This window comes from Saccopteryx bilineata, chromosome 5 (assembly GCF_036850765.1).
Source record: "Saccopteryx bilineata isolate mSacBil1 chromosome 5, mSacBil1_pri_phased_curated, whole genome shotgun sequence".
NCBI lineage: Eukaryota > Metazoa > Chordata > Mammalia > Chiroptera > Emballonuridae > Saccopteryx > Saccopteryx bilineata.
This window is the reverse complement of record NC_089494.1, coordinates 182178463-182200497: the sequence shown is the minus strand read 5'-3', so window position 1 is coordinate 182200497 and position 22035 is coordinate 182178463. Positions and strand designations below refer to the sequence as shown.

Here is a 22035-nt window from a genome sequence, read left to right as displayed (position 1 = left end):
CTGAACTGTGGTTGGGTTGCATTTTTCAGGGATTTGGCATGGTGAGGGGGCCAACTTGGACTTGGGGAACATGTTAAGGACACTACTCATTTATGGATTCTTGCTGTATTGGCCAAGAGTTTGCTTAAAGGCTTTTAATCACTGTAAAAAAAATAGAGGACTAGATGAAGAAGAAGGGGCACATATACACCATGGTATATTATTCAGCTAGGAGAAATGGTGACATTGGATCACTTATAGCGGAATGGTGGAGTCTTGGTAGCATTGTGCGGAGTGAAATAAGCGAATCAGAAAAAAACAGGAACTGCAGGATTCCATACATTAGTGGGACATAAAAGCGAGACTGAGAGGCATGAACAGGAGTGTGGTGGCTATGGGGGGTGGGGGGAGGGAAGGAGGGAGAGGGGGAGGGGAGGGGGAGGGGTACAGAGAGAACTGGATGGAGGGTGGCAGAGGACGATCTCTCTTTGGGTGATGGGTATGCAACATAACTAAATGACAAGATAACCTGGAAATGTTTTCTTTGAATGTATGTACCCTGATTTATTGATGTCACTCCATTAAAATAAAAATTTATTTATATATATATAAAAAAAAAGAATAAAAATGCAAGCAATCTAAAATTTCTATAAAAGGCAAGAATAAAGACATCAATTATGAAACATAAAAAAAAATGTAGTCATTATTCTTGAAAGTAGATTTCCATGTTTTTATTATTATAAGAAGAATAAACATGGTGGGTTAATTAGTGGTCTCTATCTCATGAATAAATAAGATTAATGTTTTCTTATCTCTGGAAAGACATGAAAAGTGAATATTCACGTATGTTTTTAAGGTTTGCTAGTGGCTATATGACTATTATGAGCACATATTAGGAGCTAAAAAACAATAGATCTATATCAGCACATTCAGCCCAAAATTTAGAAAGTTAAATAAAAATTTACAACATGTAGATTCTTAAAGAATTTCTTCATTGGAATTTTAGGTGGATCTTTGACTTGAATTCAAATGTTGTTGACTTCACTTTAGAAAGAATGGCGTAGTGACTATCCTTGAATAATAAATTCATTATTGTCTATTATTTATTTTTGTCCTGTATTTTTTTATTTTTAATTTATTGTGTTATTTTTGGTTACCTGCTATGAACTATATTCTGAGATTGTTAATCATTTTTTTCTTAAATTTTTTATTTATTCATTTTAGAAAGGAGAGGGAGAGACAGAGAGAGAGGAGAGAGAGAGAGAGAGAGAGAGAGAGAGGAGAGACAGAGAGAGAAGGGGGGAGGAGCTGGAAGCATCAACTCCCATATGTGCCTTGACCAGGCAAGCCCAGGGTTTCAAACCGGCGACCTCAGCATTTCCAGGTTGACGCTTTATCCACTGCACCACCATAGGTCAGGTAATCATATATTTTTTAAAATTTTATTTGAAAAGTAAATTTAAAGTGGTGACATTGATCAATAAGAGTACATAGGTTTTAGGTAAACATTTCTATAGCGTTTGAACTATTGATTATGTTGTGAATCCATCACCCAAAATTAAATAATTTTCATCACTATATATTTGTCCTTCTTTACTCACTTCTCCCCTACCCTCTCCCCTAAATCCTCCTCCCCTTAGTAAGCACTTCACTTTTATCTATGTTCATAAGTCTTATTTTTATATCCCACATGTGTGTGAAATCATACAGTTCTTAGCTTTTTTTGATTTCCTTATTTCACTCAGTGTAATGTTCTCAAGATCATCCATGTTGTTGTAAATGGTAGTAGGTCATCATTTCTTATGGCTGAGTAGTATTTCATTGTATATATGTACCACGTCTTCTTTATTAAACCCTCTATCAAAGGACACTTTGGTTGTTTCAATGTCTTGGCCATGTTGAATAATGCAATGAACATAGGGGTGCATGTGCTTTTACTTACCAATGTTTTTGAATTTTGGTGGTAGATACTCAGTAGAGGGATAGCTGGATCATATAGTAGTTCTATTCTTAATGTCTTGAGGAACCACCATATTTTCTTCCATAATGGTTGTACTAGTTTGCATTCCCACTGGCAGTGAATGAGGGTTCCTTTTTCTCCACAGCTTCTCCAACACTTGTTATTACCTGTCTTGTTGATAATAGCCAATCTAACAGCTGTGAGGTGGTATCCCATTGTAGTTTTGGTTTTCATTTCTCCAATAGCTAGTGAAGATGAGCATCTTTTCATATATCTCTTGGCCATTTGTATGTCTTCTTGGGAGAAGTGTTTGTGCAGGTTCTCTCCCCATGTTTTAATTGGATTGTTTGCTTGTTTGTTGCTGAGCTTTGTGAGTTCTTTATATATTTTGGATACTAACCCCTTACCAGAGCTGTTGTTGAAATGTCATCTCCCATTGGTTGGCTGCCTTTTTGTTTTGTTGTCAGTTTCTTTTGCTGTCCAGAAGCTTTTTAGTTTAATATAGTCCCATTCAGTGATAGCTGTCTTTATTTCCCTTGCCTTTGGGGTCAAATTCATAAATTGTTCTCTATGGCCAAGGTCCATGAGTTTAGTACCTATGTTTTCTTCAATGTAAGTTATTGTTTCATATCTTATATTTAGATCTTTGATCCATTTTGAATTAATTTTTTTGAATTAATTTTTTTGAATTAACACTTTTGGGGGACAAAGTGTAGTCAAGTTTCACTCTTTGGCATGTAGCTTTCCAATTTTTCCAGCACCATTTATTGAAGAGGCTTTCTTTTGTCCATTGTGTGTTTTTGGCTCCTTTGTTGAAGAATTTTTTAAAAGGTAAACAAAATAGACAAATTTGCTCTTCATCATGAACACTTCCCCTGGTGTTTTGTTGGAGATTTGAACCAATATTAATATACTATCTTGAAAATTGACTTTAGTTATTTGTCATTTAAAGCTGTGATGTGTAGGATACATACTCTCCACTGGCTAATGAAAACAATGAATGATTGTTGAGGTCCTTTCCACTTAAAATAGCTCATAAGTCTTTAAAAATTGTACAATTAACTAATTCTTTCTCTTTTTACAACTATTACTATGTTGCAAAACTTTTTAAAGTCAATATAGTATTTAGCACAGTCTGATGCTCTAAAAATATTATTTAGTTATAAGTCAAGGCCATATATATTTAAAAAACCTATGTACTCATTTTTTTTTGTTTTCCCATATTATAGACACACACACACACACACACACACACACACACACACGTGCGCGTGCCCCACGGATGTTCATGCTGAAAATTCAAATTGTATAAAGGAAACAAAGTACAGGCATAAGTCCTCTTTTTACTCATTCTTTCATATTTCTTACTACCTAGATTAGAGAAATGAAAAAATAGTTTTGTTTCATATTAGACAGCTAGTTTTGGCCCAGCTGAAAATACCAATAATAATATCACCTCACAAGTTTGTTGCAGACATGGAATATTGACAAGAAGAGAGAAGAGGCAAATCTAATTGAAATCTAATTGAAGCTGTTTTCTTTTCATCTCCATTCAATCTCTAGTTCTCAATGATTTCAATAATGAGAGGTAGGGGGCACTGGCCGGTTGGCTTAGTGGTAGAGCGTCAGCTTGGCGTGCAGGAGTCCCAGGTTTGATTCCCGTCCAGGGCACACAGGAAAAGTGCCCATCTGCTTCTCCATCTCTCCCCCTCTCCTTCTTCTCTGTCTCTTTCTTCCCCTCCCACAGCCAAGGTTCCATTGGAGCAAAGTTGGCCCGGGTGCTGAGGATGGCTCTATGACCTCTGCCTCAGGTGCTAGAATGGCTCTGGTTGCAACAGAGTGACGCTCCAGATGGGCAGAGCATCGCCCCCTGATGGGTGTGCTGGGTGGATTCCGGTCAGGTGCATGTGGGAATCTGTCTGACTGCCTCCCCATTTCCAACTTCAGAAAAATACAAATAATAATAATAATAATAATAATAATGAGAGGTAGAAAATGAGAGTTAGGTGGCTGGGTCTAGTTTATGGTCTTTTGTCCCATGAGTTTAGGAAGAACATCTTTGCAGTCATAGTTCCTTCCCATGTCCATACCCATATTCATATTCATATTCACATTCATATTCATATTCTTAGAACACTTTTTAAAAACAGAGCTCCTAAAATAACAAGCCTCAACTCTTTCTATTTTTAAATTTAAGGCACAAAGAACAACCCCTGACTGCCTATTTCCTCCATTTTATGCTGTCCTATTTTCTTCATAACCTGAAATTATTTCAGTCTAGCTTTTTATTCCTTACTCAGAGTTCTTTAACTCTTGTACTATAAGATTTATCCTTTGTGCTTCTTTCATTGCAATTTACTTATACCACTAATATAGGATCTATACTAATAAAGAATAACTTTGTATGTTATAAACTCTGTTAATGGTGATAAAGAGAAAAGATTAAAGAACACAGACTCTATGACTATATTGCCTAGATTTTAGTCTTTGTTGCATCACCTATTTGATGTTAAGCAAATTAATTAATCTTTCTGTGTCTCAGTTGTTTCATCTGTGAATGAAGATATTTCATAACACATAGGGCTGAGATGAGTAATATATGATGCATATAAAGTACTTAGCACAGTGACAGGCATTTAGAAAGTATTCAAGTGTACTCTGGTAGCTTTTTAGGGAAGGGGTCATGTCATATTACTCTTTGAACTTCCAGCATCTACCATACATAGTAGATGATAATTGAAATCACTAGGAAGATAGTTTTTTGGTATTCAACTTAGAACATAACAATGGATACAAATAATTCTTATCCATCCTAGACTCTTTTTCCATCATCTCTTCTTTCTGCATCTTTATTATTTTAGTGCTCTCTAAATTGAAGATTTTTAGACTGTTATTCTCCATCCTTCTTGCCCTTCTGCCTTCTTTTTCTTTCTCCTTTCTGAAAATAATCATTTTGCCCTACAGCATTGACCAAAACTTCTTAATTTGGCATTAAGTTTTTCTGATTTTCTCTCTTAACAAAACTCATTGAGCGCTTACTGAGTGTTAGATATGGGGATAAAGAGATGAAAGGCACAGGACCCATCCTAAAGGATAAATCAGAAGATAGTAATAAATATGTTGGTGTTATTATGATCTCATGGAGAAATAATGACCCCAAGAATGATTATTGAAATCCAAGAAAGATATTTAACAGTGTTACCTAAGAAATGTCATGAGTCTGACCAGTGGTGATGCAGTGGATAGAACATCAACCTTGGATGCTGAAGTTCCATATTTGAAACCCTGAGGTTGCTGGCTTGAGTGCAGGCTTGCTGGTTTGAGCCAAAGTCATTGGTTTCAGCAAGGGGTAACTGGCTTGGCTGGAGCCCCCTGGTCAAGACACATTAGAGAAGCAATAAGTAAACAACCAAAGTGATGCAACTACAAGCTAGTGCTTCTCATTCCTCTCTCTTTCTGTCTGTCTCTCTATCTGCCCCCTCTCTCACTACAAAAAAAAAGAAAAAGAAAAAGAAAAAGAAAAAAAAAGAAAAAAGAAATGTCATAATTTTTTATCTTAGGGAAATTGTGTGATTCTAATTTTTTTTTTCAAAAGCAGATAAGGTATAAAACCTACCCAACTGTCCTGGAGAGGATAGAACATGAGGCACCTAGCCATAAAGACAGCAGAAGTCGTCAGTATGTGAAGAGCTGATTTTTTTTTAAAGATTTTATTTATTTATTTATTTTTTACAGAGTCAGAGAGAGGGATAGATAGAGACAGACAGACAGGAATGGAGAGAGATGAGAAGCATCAATCATCAGTTTTTTGTTGCAACACCTTAGTTGTTCATTGATTGCTTTCTCATATGTGCTTTGACCGTGGGGCTACAGCAGACCTAGTAACCCCTTGCTTAAACCGGTGACCCTGGGTCCAAGCTGGTGAGCTTTTGCTCAAAACAGATGAGCCCGCACTCAAGCTGGCGGCCTCGGGGTCTCGAACCTGGATCCTCAGCATCCCAGTCTGACGCTCTATCCAGTGCACCACCGCCTGGTCAGGCAAGAGCTGATGTTTTCACAACCACATCACTGCAGACATTTTGAAGAGAGTAGCAGAAATAGAAGAAACCACCGTAAATGCTAGGAGGAAGAAAATAGTTTTAATAAAGGCTACACAAATATAGCTAACAAAGTCTCTGCTTTTCTAAAATTGTTCAGAGGTCAATCGCAGAGGAAAAGGCCGGTAAGAGGAGGCAACACTTTTGATGCAAATGTTTGGCAAAGAAAGAAAAGATAAGGCAGAAACTGCATGTAAGCAAAGATAAAAAACCTAGGCTAGCCTGAAACCTGGATTACGATGGTCTTGCGTTCCTTATTAGGGGAAAATTAGACATTTATATAAAAATTCCATATTATATTATCTGTGTTCCATTATATAAAATAAACTTTAGTAACTAAATTTTACATAATGCATTTACATAATGCAGCCCTAGTTGTTATGAATCAATCCATTTCCCCACTTTTATAAAATCCTTTATTAAAGTATCTCTCCAGATACCTGCATTGGGTGGAGTCTACCTGGTGAGAAATTCTGAGGAGGGCAAGGATACCGACCTGGACTAATCAATGGGGTGGAGCTGATGGAAAGAAACTGGCAGACATTACAGCATCAACCTGATATAGATGGTCTGCAGCTCAATCCTCCTTGTTTCTGGAGAGTTCATCCACAACTGAGATTGTTTTCTTTGATAAACCGAGTAAGCGTATTCAAAAACAGAATGCTCAGACTGACCTCTTTGTGGCTAATCAGTTTAACACCCCCACCCGGCAGTGCCACAAAGAGAGAATGCATTGTTCTCAGATGGGGTTTTCTGCAGAGCTTTCTCCCCTCTCTCACCTGCCCTCCATGCCCCGTGCAAAGTCTCTTTCCATTCCCATTTCACTCCCTTTGCCCCCCCCCCCCTTGCTCCCTATACCACCTCCTCCTTTCCTTTTGGGACTTGACGCCCTGTTATCTGTATGTATGTGTTATGTACATATAACTTGGCTAATCACCTCATTGCTTTGATCCTATCCTCACTTCCCCCTTCTCTCTGGCAGCTGTCCATCTGTTCTCTGTGACCCTGCCTCTGTTTCTAGTGTGTTCCTCAGTTTATGGTGTTTATTAGATTCCACAAATAAGTGAAATCATATGATATTTGTCTTTCTCTGCCTGACTTATTTCACTTAGCATAATAAGCTCAAGGTCCATACACGCCATCACAAAAGGTAAGAGTTCTTTCTTTTTTTTCACAGCTACATAGTATTCCCCTGTGTAAATGTACCACAATATTTTTATCTGCTCATCCACTAAAGAACACTAGGGCTGTTCCAGATCTTAGCTATTGTAAAGTAAACAATGCTGCAATGAACATGAGGGTGCATATGTTTTTTTGAATTAGTGTTTTGGGATTCTTAGGATAAATTCCTAGAAGTGGGATAGCTGGGTCATAGGCAGTCCCATTTTTAATTTTTTTGAGGAAATGCCACACTATTTTTTACAGTGGCTGCACAAGTTTGCATTTCCACCAGCAGCGCAAGGAAGGTTCCCTTTTGTCCATACCCTGTTTGTTAATTTGTTAATGACAGGCATTCTGGCAGGTATGAGATGGTATCTCATTGTAGCTTTAATTTGCATTTCTCTAATGATTAGTGACACTGAGCATGTTTTCCGTATGCCTATTGGCCATCTGTATGTCCTCTTTGGAGAAGTGTTTATTCACTTTTCTTTTTTAATTTGGATTGTTTACCTTCCTGGTGTTGAGTTGTAGAAGTTCTTTATAAATTATAGTTATTAACTCCTTATCCAATGTATCAGTGAATATGTTCTCCTATTAAGTGAGTTGTCTTTTTATTTTGTTAATGGTGTCTTTTGCTGTGCAAAAGCTTTTTAGTTTGATATGGTCCCATTTGTTTATTTTGTCCTTTATTTCATTTGCCTGAGGAGATATATTGGCAAAAATATTACTATGAGAGATATCTGAGAGTTTACTGCCTATGTTTTTTTTAGGACTTTTATTGTTTTATAACTTACATTTAATTCTTTTATCCATTTTGAGTTTATTTTTGTGAACAGTGTAAATTGGTGGCCTATTTTCATTTTTGTGTGTGTATACCTCTTCAATTTTCCCAACATCATTTATTAAAGAGACTGTCTTTACTCTATTGCATATCCTTGCCTCCTTAGTCAAATATTAATTGACAACAAAGGCCTGGGTTTACTTCTGGGTTTTCTGTTCTGTTTCATTGATCTGTGTGCCTGTTCTTATGCCAGTAGCAAGCTGTTTTGATTACAATGGTCTTGTATTATAACTGGATACAGGGAAGGAGTATAATACCTCTGGCTTTATTATTCATTTTCAAGGGTGCTGAGGCTATTCAGGTTGTTTTATTTGGTTCCATATAAACTTTTGGAATATTTGTTTTAGATGTGTGAAACATGCCATTGGTATTATTTTAATAGGAATTGCATTGAATGTATAGATTGCTTTGGGTAGTATGCTCTGCGAGGACACTCTATCCACTGTGCCACTGACCAGAGCATGATCTTCATTTTTAGAAGTCATTTTACAACATTGTTCTTACTACCCCATTTTACAATGTGGCAATTGAGGGAAGGGCTTGTTAAGGTGGCAGAACTAGCCTGGAGGAATCATATTTAAAATAGTCACCTTTTTAAACCTTTTTTAAAAAAATATAATTTTTAGACCTTCCTCCATTAAGTCAACTGGCTATTCTGGGCTCAAACCTCAGGAAAGGCTATTGCAATGGACACAGACTTGTAAAAGGGATTTTCTTCTTGGATTAAGGATGACAGATGAAGGATTAAGATGAGTGGAAATGACTGAAGGCAGAGATATAAAATATAAGAAAGAACAACCACAGGATGAGAGGAGTTAAGTGTTTCCCTTTAGTTTGTTTCCTCCAACCCTAATGAGAAAATACTTATGCTGGTTTAGTGAAGAGAAAAGACTTGAAAGTTATGAGGTTGTAAATATAGATAAATTCCTCTTAAAGTCCTATACCTGCTCCCTACGAGTGGAGGTGGCAAGATTTCCAAAATGTGTTTGTGTGTTTGAAATTAGACAGGAAGCATCCTCAATATTTCATGCATAAAAGCATAAGATAGTACAAAGACCTCAGGATAGAAAATGGCTTACTGTGTCCTGAGATACCCTTCCAATGATATATGGTCCCCAACATGTTGTGGAAATGGCAAAATCATCATGTAAAACCTAGAGTGGCATAAAAGACACAGAAAAATCAGTATATTATGAAGGTATCTTGAGGATGGGAACAAGAGATAACTCAGCGACAGTTTTCATAGACTGATAACAGAGATCATTTGGGTTGATGGACCAACAATATGATCAATTAAATTCCATAATTTCTCTTTTTAAGAACACAGAATGAATTATGTAATATCTGTTCTCTGAAAAGTTTTTTTATTAGGTTACATTCAAGATATACTTGTCTTATTTTGCACAAGCACACTGCATTTCCATCTCCGATGTTACTTTTTCCACTGTACTGAAACAATCAGGGAAGTGAGTAAGAAAATAAGTGCCCACAGCTGTCCTTACACCTTTACCATTTGGGATCTCGGAACAAGAAAACACAGCGGATGCTGGAAACATAAAAACACAATGTTAAAATGATTGAATCGCTTGAGTAACAGTGATTTCAGCAAAGCAGTTATGATCTATATCATGTGAGTCTGCATTGCCTACCTATCTCCACTCTCAACTCTAACTTCACCCTAGTTTGCCTATATGAAATATTACCATACCACCTGATTGAGATTATCTTCCATACCACCATTTGGATTTGGTAAAAGCAGGATCCAACATGATAGGAAGCCCCTAGCTCTCAGCCCTGTTTCCTCTGGCTGCCTGACCACAAAGACATTCAAACCCTCAGCCATAGCTTCTGGTAAGTTTAATTAGCTCCAGAACCCAGTCTTATGTCTAGCTGCAAAAGAAAATAATGGGTTCCCTTGATTCCCTTTCTTTTGGCAGTATGTTTACTGCCTACTAGATCCCCCCCTCCACTGTTCATAATTTGTTTCTATAATTTCATATGATTTTTTTTGGCTTTTCATTTCTGATTTAATGACCAACATGTTAGGTCAAATGCTATACATTTCCAAGGTATAACAGTGCAAAATTTAATAACCTATATTAAAATTATTTTTTCAGTTACTAAACAAGTAAAGAATGTAGGTAGATTTAAAGAAGAGAATATAAAAGGGAGATGTGCTTGCAAACAGAATGAGAAAATCAAAGCGTTTATCACAGGACTAATTTTCTACTGTTGCTTGTTGTTTGTTGTCCACTGTGTCTTTAGCTCTTAGGACAGTCTTGGAATAGAGTGTGCCATCACTAAATATATTTTGAGTGAGTAATTGAATAAATAAACACAGTGAGTGAACACTCCATCCCTGAAAGTGTGCTAGCTAAAGCAGACTGACCACCTATTAGAAATGATGAAGAAAGGATCTGTGCCCTGGGTGGAGTCTAAACTTCTGCCTCTAAGATTCCTTGCAAGATTTTACAACTTTCTCTGGCTGGTATTTCAGTGGATAGAACATCATCCTGGAGTGCTAAGGTCACAAACTAATCCTGGGGACATTGGCTCAATCCTGGCATACCAGCTCAACCCCTGGGTCACCAGTTCTGGTCCCAGACAGGGCACATATGAGAAGCAATCTATGGGTGCACAACTAAGTGGAACAGCAAATTGGCATATCTCTCATACTTTCTCTTCTTTCTTTCTCAAAAAAAAAAAAAAAAGATTTTACAACTCCAGTAATATCAACTCATTTATTCTAGATCATTTCTCTAACTAGAAAAAAATATATACATAATTGACTAATATGGATTAGAGGGTTTGCTAGTGTTATACTAAATTTCTTGGAAATAGGTGGATATGTGAGTCTTTCCTAAAGAAAAGCTTTTATTATTCTAGTGACTTAGGAAACAGTGTGGAGTTTGTGAATGATATTGAAGGTCTAAGTACACATCTCTGTCACAAAATCACTTAGAAATAGTTGGAGAATCATTTACTCTGTGAGTTTGGAATACAGATTATCAAGTAAAGCACTCACACTTTTCCAGCATGGCACAACACTAAAGCTTTGTTGTACCATGCATTACCAATGGCTCTATATTAATTTTATTTTGCAAGTATAATAATTAGCCACAATTTGGGGAATACAGTTTCTAGTTTTGAAACCTGCACAACGAAAAGGTTATTGTAATAAGATTTGAGAACTACCAAACCAACCAAAAGAAAAAAAAATCAAATAAGCCACGAAGATGGGTAAAGTGTTTTTCTAAAAATTTACCGTTAAATATAAAAAATAGTTGATTTGTACATCAGAAGCCTTGACTTCTGTTGCTAAGCATAGCTTCTATAAACAGTTTTGTTACTTAGAATTCCTCTGAAGAAAAATTGGGTCAATATTTACATGCTACTAAGTGGAAAATGTTTCTTTTCAACTACCAGTCTCTGACCAACCTCCTAGGTTTACCATTGCACAACTGTTTCCTCTTCTTTATATTTACTCATATAGAGATGGCTTGGGAACTTAAATCAGAGGAATGGTTAGAGATGGAAATATTAACTTATTAATAACTGTTGCTCAGTAATGCTAAAAAATAAGGGCTTCTCTGGGAAGGCAAAAATTAGTGCCAAAACACCAAGGAGATGCATATAATTATCCAAAAAGCACTTCTGCTAAAACAAATTAAATCCACCAGTGTAAAACCAAAGTTGACTGAATGATTTCAAACATCGAAAAGTTCCAAAAGTCTTTTGCATAAGGTACAATGGTATTCAAACTTTAAAAAGCTATTTCTTTCTTTTTTTTTTTTTTTTTTTTTTTTTTTTTTACAGGGACAGAGAGAATCAGAGAGAGGGATAGATAGGGACAGACAGACAGGAACAGAGAGAGATGAGAAGCATCAATCATTAGTTTTTCGTTGTGACACCTTAGTTGTTCATTGATTGCTTTCTCATATGTGCCTTGATTGGGGAGCTACAGCAGACCGAGTAACCCCTTGCTCAAGCCAGGGACCTTGGGTCCAAGCTGGTGAACTTTTGCTCAAACCAGATGAGCCTGTGCTCAAGCTGGCGACCTCGGGGTCTTGAACCTGGGTACTTGGGCATCCCAGTCCGACGCTCTATCCACTGCGCCACCGCCTGGTCAGGCAGAAAAAGCTCTTTCTTTAAGTAAACTAAAATTGACTTGCAAAATACACAAACTCATTGGAAGAGAAGTCTTTGGAGACTTTTTACCATTATAGCTGCATTCCTTTAAAGAGAGGAATTTTGAATTCTATATTCTACAGTTAAAAAAGATTTTTTTTTTGAAATCAACAAACTGCTACCTTCTATTCACCTATGAACCTCCTCCAATTGCACTCTTCAGTGTCCATTCAGTGATGATCTTTGTTGCCTCACGGGAAAAGCTGTGTGTTTGATGGAGCCATCCAATGATCAGACATACACTATAGCTCAGGTGGCAGGTGTCCCAAGCAGCAATCTTATAATGATGATAATCAACCTAATTATATTCTCATAAGTAGCAATTACCATCAGAGGTGGAAGGAATTGTGAAATTCCTAGTTTGGAAACCTCTTCCTGGGCAGATGCTACTTTAGTTTTTAGCTTCAATATTGCCAGTGATGGGAGCTCATTAGAGAACCAGTAGAGTTTAGTGGTCAAAAGCACAGACCCTGCTATCTGTGTGACCTTCAGTAAGTTACTTAACTTCCTTGTGCCTTAGCTTCTTTAATTGTAAAAGGAAGAATAATACTACTTACTTTATAGAGTAATGAGAATTAAGTGAGTTATTATTCTTAAAACACTTAGAACACTATCTGGCATATAATAGTTACCATGTGTTTATTAAATAAAATTAGCCACTGCCTTAAGGCCATACAATGTATTCTTTGCCTGACATCCTTGCCATGACTCTCTGTCCAACTCATTTCTATTAAAGCAAAACAAAGCAAATATGTGTATGTTTGTGTGTGAAGCTTCATTTTTTAAAGTCAATTTTCTAAAGATGTATAGTATACTTATTCATATCTATTATTTTATTTCCTTTTCTGGTTCTTAACCCTGCTATCCTTCTCCTTTCCTCCATTGTATCTTGTCTATTTCTGGATACCTATACACTACCTCTATTTCCTTTATTCTTTGAATAAGTACATTAGGTACTCACTGAAATGTATTTAATGTCTACATTCCCCCTTTTAAACTGTAAGAGCCAAGATAATGGTGCCTTTTTTATTCACCTTTGTATCCCTAGAACTTAACAGACTCATGCATAAAAGCTCATTTTTCAAATGAATGAATGGTTTTGATATAGGACACACATAAACATCACATGTGAATTAAATAATGTTCAAGATTATATAAAAACAAATATGAAGAAAGAGCTAGGAATAAAGAAAAGGGAATACTGTTATAGTAGTCTTTTGCATGTTTAAATTTGGTATAATATAATGACATATCTTTAAGTATATGTTGCTTTTATTTTCAAAATAAATGTCTTTTCAAACTGAATTTATTGGGGTTACATTGTGTATGACCAGTAGCCACGACCTCCATCACAGCCGCCTGGCCCTTGCAGGTTCGCGTTTGATTAGGACAGATGGTAATGAAACAATTGAGCCAAGCACTGGTGGGCCATTAGCTTTAATCCTAGCTCACACCCAGAAAGCAAGTAAATACACACAGCAGGAAAACACTATCCTTTCCATTCAGGGCTCCCAAAGCCACTGACTCACCTGAGTTTTCCTAGAATCAAAGGCCCCACCAGCCTTATTCACCTCTATTCCCCATCACCTTCTTTCTGCACAAACTGCACAAACTGGCTTCTCCTTAAGCATTCTGCCATCTTTTGGCTGCCTCTCCTCTGCTATGCTAATAGCAGGAACAGAGAGAGAGAGAGAGAGAGAGAGAGAGCGAGCGCACCCAGTCTGCTTTATTTTATAGTGTAGAAAATTAAAGCCCTTAAGCCAATATATCTGATACAAAGCCACTTATCTGAGGCATAAATGAGATTCCTCATAAGAGTGCAACACTCCACATCATGTAACAGTCAATGGTGTGAAGAAAAACTTAGTTTTGAGAAGATCTTAGTATTAGAAGGATGCTGAAAAGATCTTAGTATTAAAAGGGCAGGAAAGGCTTAGTCTTAAAACTAAGCCTCTTAGGCTATAAGGATCTTGCCTGTTTCCCACACCCAATGCAAACTATAAGCGAGCAAACATATACATCATATTTACAAACTTAGTTGACCAACACATTGGTTAATAAAATTATATAGGTTTCAAGTATAAAGTCTATAATATGTCATCTGTATATAGTATTGTATGTTCACCACCCCAAGTCAAGTATTTTTCCACACCATTTATCTCCCCTTTACCCTCCTTTATGTTCCCCCTCCCCCTTTTTCTCTCTGGTAATCACCATACTACTGTCTGTGTCTATGGGGGTTTTTGTTTGTCTGTTTGTTTTTTTGCTTGTTTCTTTTACCTGTCTCACCAAATCTCTTTATCAGCTTCTCTCTGATAGTTGTCACTATGTTTTCTGTATCAATGAGTCTGTTTCTATTTTGTTTGTTTATTAAAATAAATGTTTTAGAGTGAGTTTACATTATATTTTTAGATTTGGGGGTCATATGTCCAAAACATATGTTCAGGAGAATTTATACTTATCTACATGAGGATATTTAAAGTGCACCCACATCTTAAACATCTACTCATTGTGCCCCAAGCCCATATACCGTGGTATCTGTGAAGCCAGTAGCCAGGGCCACCATCACAGCCGCCTGGCCCATGCAGGTTCGCATTGGATTCGGACAGTCGATAAAGAAACAACGAAGCCAAAAACTGGTGGGCCATTATCTTTAATCCTAGCTTGCACCCAGCGGGCAAGTAAAAACACACACTGGGCTCCAAAACCCAACGCATTCAGTGCTCACAAAGCTACTGACTTATCCGAGTTTCCTAGAATCAAAGGTTTCTAGCTCACCAGACTTATTCACCTCTGTTCCCCATCTCCTTCCTTCTCCCTGCACTGGCTTCTCACTCAGCACTCTGCCATCTTGGCTGCTTCTTCTGGCCTCCTCCATGTGGCCTTTCTCTGCTCTCTGCTCTCTAATGCTAATTTCAGGAACCGAGAGAGAGCAAGTTCCCAGTCTGCCCTCACTTTATAGTGTAGATTCAAACCTTTAATCAAATATACAAAATAAGGGAAGTCTCTAATACAAAGTCACTTATCTGAGGTATGATGGGATTGCACCACCCCACATCAAAAAAAGTGGGAAAGGCTTAATTCTAAAACCAAGCCCCAGGCTACAAGGATCCTGCCTGCCCACAGCCCGCCCCCAAGACACATTAATATCATCTGGGTGATGGGCTTGCATGTGAGCAGCGCCATCTTTAACAAAGTGAGCATAATATATTTTATCTTTCCAACAGTATCAATGAGTCTGAGAGTCTCAAAGGCAAAGTCAACACCAACACCCATCATTTCCTTGACCACCTGCTGGACAGGCTTCTTGAAGTTCTGAGGATCAAGACAGTCAGTGACCCCTAAAGCTCGTGCCTGGGGAAATTTTTACTCATTAATATCAACTCCAATGATTCTAGAAGAACCAGAGGTTTTGCAGCTCATGGCAATGGCTGAGCCAATTTCTCCAAGTCTAAAGACTACATAGGTAGAACTAGTGGTGACCTATACATTACAAGGCATGTTTGTTATAAGAATCAAACCTGGACACATGTAATTAAGAAAACCAACCAACAAACAAAAACAACCACTGAGACTTTTAGAACTATATACACCAATAGAAACATTTGAACTGATCCAGCTTAGTTTTAATATTTCCTAGGCAAATCTATGACACATCCTAACACACAGGTATCTTTCTTACCTTGGCTGAGTGAACAGCAGCCTCATAGCTTGTAGGTACCTCGCAGGATATGAGGCAAACTTTAACTATAGGAGCAGCATCGTCAATTTTTGCCACTGCAATCTCAGGCACAATAGTGTATTCAGTGGAGGTACTTGTGCGGAAACATGATAAATCCTTTTTCCTTTGCAGGTAAATCTGCTAGTCCCATCCAACATTAATCCAGAAGAACATAGAATACTAATGCACAGTGACACAGACACAAGTATAGGTACCAGCACAGACATGGAATTGTAAAGAGAAAAGTGACCACCTTTAGCTACAGGTCAATGCTTGCACAATATAAACAATTAAGTAAAAGAGTGAGGGGGAAATCTACTAACTTTTGTGTCTCACAGAAGTTTCCCTTGGGGTGCAAGCAGAAACTGCATCCTTTACACCAGTGGTCCCCAACCCCTGGGCTGCAGACCAGTTCCAGTCCATGAACCATTTGGTACTGGTCCGCAGAGAAAGAATAAATAACTTACATTATTTCTGTTTTATTTATATTTAAATCTGAACGATGTTTTATTTTTAAAAAATGACCAGATTTCCTCTGTTACATCTGTCTAAAACTCACTCTTGATGCTTGTTCATGGGTTCTACAATTATATTTAAAAATACCACAGTTTTTAAGCCGGTCACATAATTTTATTTTGTGCATTTATCCGTCCCACCCTAAAGGCTGGCCCGTGAAAATATTTTCTGACATTAAACCACTTCGTGGTCCAAAAAAGTTTGGGGACCACTGCATTACACTGCGGAATAGGCAGTGTGAAGACTTTATCTCCTATATATAGAAAAAATTTGATTGTTAGCTTAAAATATTATTGGGCCAGAAATACAATAGTATGTTTATAAAAATGTCATTGGACAGCTTGAAAACTTGGTGTGGCAGATTATAGCAGCCAGTATAACATTTCCCATGGCTATTTTGCAGGAGAAACCATATATCATAGTTTCAGAAATTTCATTATTCTTTGGGGCAAATAATGGAAATTTGGAGATATTCCTTGCTGATTGAGTTGTAAATTGGCTTCCTTTTACTCTGGATATAGAATAATAATAAAACTAGAAATGAACCTTAGAGATGTCATTTAGTTTAATCCTTTTGTTATCCATTTGAGGGATTTAAGTCCCGCAATGTTTGTCACCTGCCTAAAGTGGCCTGCCTAGGTAGCAGCAGCACTCTTTTCATTGAGTTCCTCTGCCCTGCATTTATGTTATTATTCATGTATAGTTCATCAACTTCAATGACATCATTGTCATATATATGAAATAAAATGACCCTGATTACTACATCCACTCTCACTATTGTCATTAAGAAGCCTCCCAATTGTCTCCCCATATTGACCCAGAGGAAACAGACCTCTGAATAATATCTTTAGTGGGGTTAAGTTCTAAGATATGATAACTTCAGAGAATAAAAGGAATCCCTCTCTCTCGAGAGAGGACAGCTTCTGGAGCACTTTCTACAGAGGGTAGCTTTCAGGTTGCAGAGTTGTGGAAAGAATATTGATTACATTTATATTCAGTCACTAGCTAACTTCCTGGGCCTTAGGATGACAGGATAGGTAGAGTCTGGGAGGAAGATTAATTAACATAGTCATTACAGACTTACAAATATTTATAATGCAGTAGCTACTCCCCTTTGGTGTCTTGCAGAGAGCTTAGATGGCACTATAAATCTCTTGTAAATTTAGATAAGGCACATCTTACCTTCATTGGTCCTAAAACATTCCAAATCTCCTGAATCTCAAATTCAGCAGTTCTGCTCTTGTTTTCTCTTCAAATGCTCATCATTTTCAATAAAACTTCCACTGGAATTTTCTAGCTAAATAGGAGTTAGAGTGTATGCTTCTTCTATTTGCATTATGTCTTGGAGATGTAAAGATCACACCTTTATATTTTATAAAATAAAATTTATATATATATATCTGTGTTTATATATATAAAACAGTCTCTGACTCTAAAAACTTTTTAATCTATTTAGAAGTACATTGGTCTTATCTCAACTCTTATTTGACTATAGATATATACTTGGTCCAACCACTGCCCCTGGCTTGCTAGCAATGACTACAGAAAAACTGTGTGACTCTTGAAATCACTGGATACATTAATATATGACTAGTTAGAAGAATCTAGAGATAACCCAATTTACCTCTCCTTTAGATATGTTAATGAGTCTGTTTATAAAAAGGATTTTGTGGCCCATTACCCACCTGGTTTCACTGTGCTCACTCTTTCACCAATACTCTCTATAATACCAGCTCCTTTATAGCCTGAGATTAAAGGAAAATTCATGGCAAATAGTCCTTTCAGTATATGGTCATCAAAACTGCAGATCCCTGTAGATTTCATCATCATAGGAATTAAATAAGCAAAGATCAATTGATTTGGATATTTTATCTTTCTTTAGTATCTGGGGCTGATTATTAATTTTTTTACTTGAATTATTTTTTAAATTTCTATAACACCTCTTAGAGGAACACAAGACAGGTCTTATTACCTAAACCTAGAGATGAATAAAGGGAGAGCCAAAAACTGAGAATGACTTGTCCAAAGTCACATGGTGCATGTTCAGCCCTGGAAATAAACTGAGGTGTTTTGAAATCTACTTGTCATAAAATAGTTTTAAAATATGAAGGACAATTACAATGAAGAATGTTTTGATCACATATCAATAGCGCAAACTTTAAGGTGGAAAACTGAAAGATCAGAAACAAGACAAGGATGCCCACTCTCGTCACTGTTGTTCTACACAGTACTAGAAGTACTACACTGAGTAATCAGGCAAAAGAAAGAAATAAAACAATCCAAATTTGGAATAAAATAGTAAAACTATCATTATTTGCAGATGATTAGAGTGGTCCCTTGTCTATCACAGGGGTTAGGTTCCAGAACGTGCCCCCCCGTGATAGGCGAAAATCCAGAAGTAGTGACCTTATATTTATTTTATTATTTATATGTATTTTAAAGCTTTATAAACCCTCCCCACACTCTTAGATTCACAGACTCTAAACAAGCAGTGGCTGGCCTTGGTGTACCCCGTATCTCTTGCTAAGTGACCTCAAGCCTGGTACTAGTGGCAGCCAGCCTTGGTTCACAGGATAACCATTCCCAGGTGCCTCTAAGTCTAGTACAAGCAGCTACCAACTGCAGATCACTTTATAGATTCAGGTACAGATAACAGCTAACCTTGGCCTCTCCCAAGAGGCTGCAGAACTAACACCCCTTGTGACTGGCTTCAGACCACACCAAAACACTACTCAATTAGCACCACAAATGACATACCCAAAAAGGGTGGACTTAGCAGGCACCAGAGTCCCACTAAAACAAGTCCTGATTCATGAGGTCAGCCCCTTCCCAAAAGCTCATTTGCTGTAGTAGTGGTCAGTCCTCACAGCCAGCCAGCTTGAGAGCCAGTCCCACCCACTGATGTGCCAGCAGCAATCTAGTCTCAACTGCAATAGGAGAGCACACATACCCACAAAGGGACAACTGCTGGAGCACCCACAACACATCTACTAGATAAGATCATTCCACTAAAACTGGGGCACCTAGATGAGCTACCTAATACATAGAAATGAACACAAGGAAACAGACAAGATGAGAAGACAGAGATATGTAAGAACAAATAAAGAACAAGACAAAACTCCAGAAAAAGAACTAAATGAAATGGGGACAAGTAATCCTCCAGATAGAGAATTACCCTGGTGAAGGAAATCGACATAGAAGTCTAGGAAGTGCAGAGAGTCTCAAACAAGATGAACTCAAGACACATCATAACTAAAATGCCAAAGGTTAAAGACAAAGAGAGCTATTTCGTGCAAATGGAAACAAAATAAAAAGCTGAGTGACAATCCTTGTATCAGACTTTAAAACAAAGGATATAACATTATAAAAGGCATTTTATAATGATAAAGGGGTCAATTCAAGGAGACGGTATACTGTAATTCTTGTAAACATTTAGGCACCTGATGAAGGAGTACTTAAATGTATAAAGCAAATATTGAAGCTGATATAATATTAAATGTCAACATAATTAAAAAATTACAAATTTCTTTTTTTCACATTAGAAAACTCAGGTAAGGGTAAAGGATAAAAAACAGCAAGACTGACACCAGCTATTACCATTTCTAACATTTAGAGTAAGTTTTTCAATTAATATTCTATGTGTGTGTATTTTGTATAATCATATTGATAATGCTGTTTTACAGTCTGCTCTTCCACTTAATATTATAAATATTTTGCAAGTAATTTAAAATAACCACTTAGGACTTTATTGACTAATATATCATAACTTACTTAGTCAATTTCCTGGTATTTGACCTATGTTGCTTCCAGTGTTATACTCTTAAAAGCAATGCGGCAGTTAACCTGTTTATAAAACTACATAATTGTTTCTGTGGAATAAAATTCTGGGTCAAATAATAAATATATTTTTATGGCATTTAATACAATATTGTCAAACTATTACCCAAGAAGTTTCTAGGAATTTATATATTTTCTCAGCAGTAGTGCATGAGTTCCTACAGGCAGTAAATCCTTGGTTACTGCCATTAAATTCTTCTAAGTGAAGAAAATGATGTTTTAATGTGCACCTTTGGGATAAATAATCAAGATAATAGGTATCTATTTTAAAGGTACCACTTACTTTGCCCAAAGTGTCCATGATGAATTTTCTGGTTTCCTTGGTGTCTTCTAGGGGATATCTGAAAAAACTTTACTTGTTTGACTCTGCTCCTGGGCAAACTGGATCAATTATTTACAGTGTTTACATACTGAAGCTCATTAAAAATCATTGCACAATTATATCTCAATATGGGAAATCAGGGAGGTGAAGTGGTTCAAACACATGAAAATAAAGGACAGAAATAAATGTGAAAGCCTGACCAGGTGATGGCACAGTGAATAGTGTCAGACTGAGATGCAGAGGACCCAGGTTCAAAACCCTGAGGTCACTGGCTTGAGCGTGGGCTCACCAGCTTGAGCAGAGGGTCACTGGCTTGAGTGTGGAATCATAGACACTACTCCATGGTCACTGGATTGAGCCCAAAGGTCACTGGCTTGAGCCCAAAGGTCACTGGCTTGAAGCCCAAGGTTGCTGGCTTGAGCAAGGGGTCTTTTGCTCTGCTGTAGCCCCCTGGTCAAAGAACATATGAGCAAGCAATCAGTGAGCAACCAAGGAGACTCAGTGAAGAATTGATGTTTCTCATCTCTCTCTCTTCCTGTCTGTCAGTCCCTCTCTCTGTTACAAAAAAAAAAAAGAAATGTGAAAGAATGATTAGGAAGGGATTTGAGAACAAGGATGCTGAATGAAGAGAGAAGCAGTTTAAAATCTAGCAATGAGTGACTTAAAAGAAAGCATGGCAGATGTGAACAACACTGGGAGCAGAAACTCAGTTCAACTTTGTTAAGATTTTCCCCCTCTTATGTGAATCAGTGTAGCATGATGGTTAAAAGCATGGATGCTAGCGCTAACAGACCTGTATTCAAATCTTTTTTTTTGTCTCTTACTTCTGTGACGTAAAGCAAGAAATTCAACCTCTCTGTGCTTCAACTTCCCTATCAGTAAGGTAAGGGTGATTATAATATACTGCTCACAAAATTTAGGGGATATTTCAAAATGAATATGAAGTGATAAAATATCCCTTAGTTTTTGTGAGCAAACCCAAGGTCTTGAAGATATTCTCATTTTTTTCTAAAGGTTTTATAGTTGTATGTTTTTGTATTTACATCCATGGTCCATTTTGAGTTAGTTTTCTATACAGTATGAGGCTTAGGCTGAGGTTTAATTTTGTGACTGTTGATGTCTAATACATTCATACCATTTGTTGAAAGGGTTACTCTTTCATTGAATTGCTTTTATATAAATATTTTGTATAATTGGATGTTTGTGTTGGACTATTTTTTCATTGATTAATTAATTAATTGTGTTTACATAGATTCTAGTGTCTCCCTGAATGCATTCCCCCTCCCCCGAATTCCCCTCAATGTCTTTCTTACCCCCATCCCAACGGCTCCCTCCCCCCTTCCCTTCAGGTTTAATTCCATTCCTCAGTTCACATTGTTCCTTGGATTCCTCAAATGAGTGAGGTCATATGAT

At 37.2% G+C, this 22035-nt stretch overlaps 1 pseudogene; it reads right to left on the bottom strand.

The window, feature by feature from the left end:
* Positions 1 to 6253: 6253 nt before the first annotated feature.
* Positions 6254 to 18287, bottom strand: LOC136306596 (alcohol dehydrogenase 1-like; annotated as a pseudogene).
* Between the last annotated feature and the right edge of the window lie 3748 nt (positions 18288 to 22035).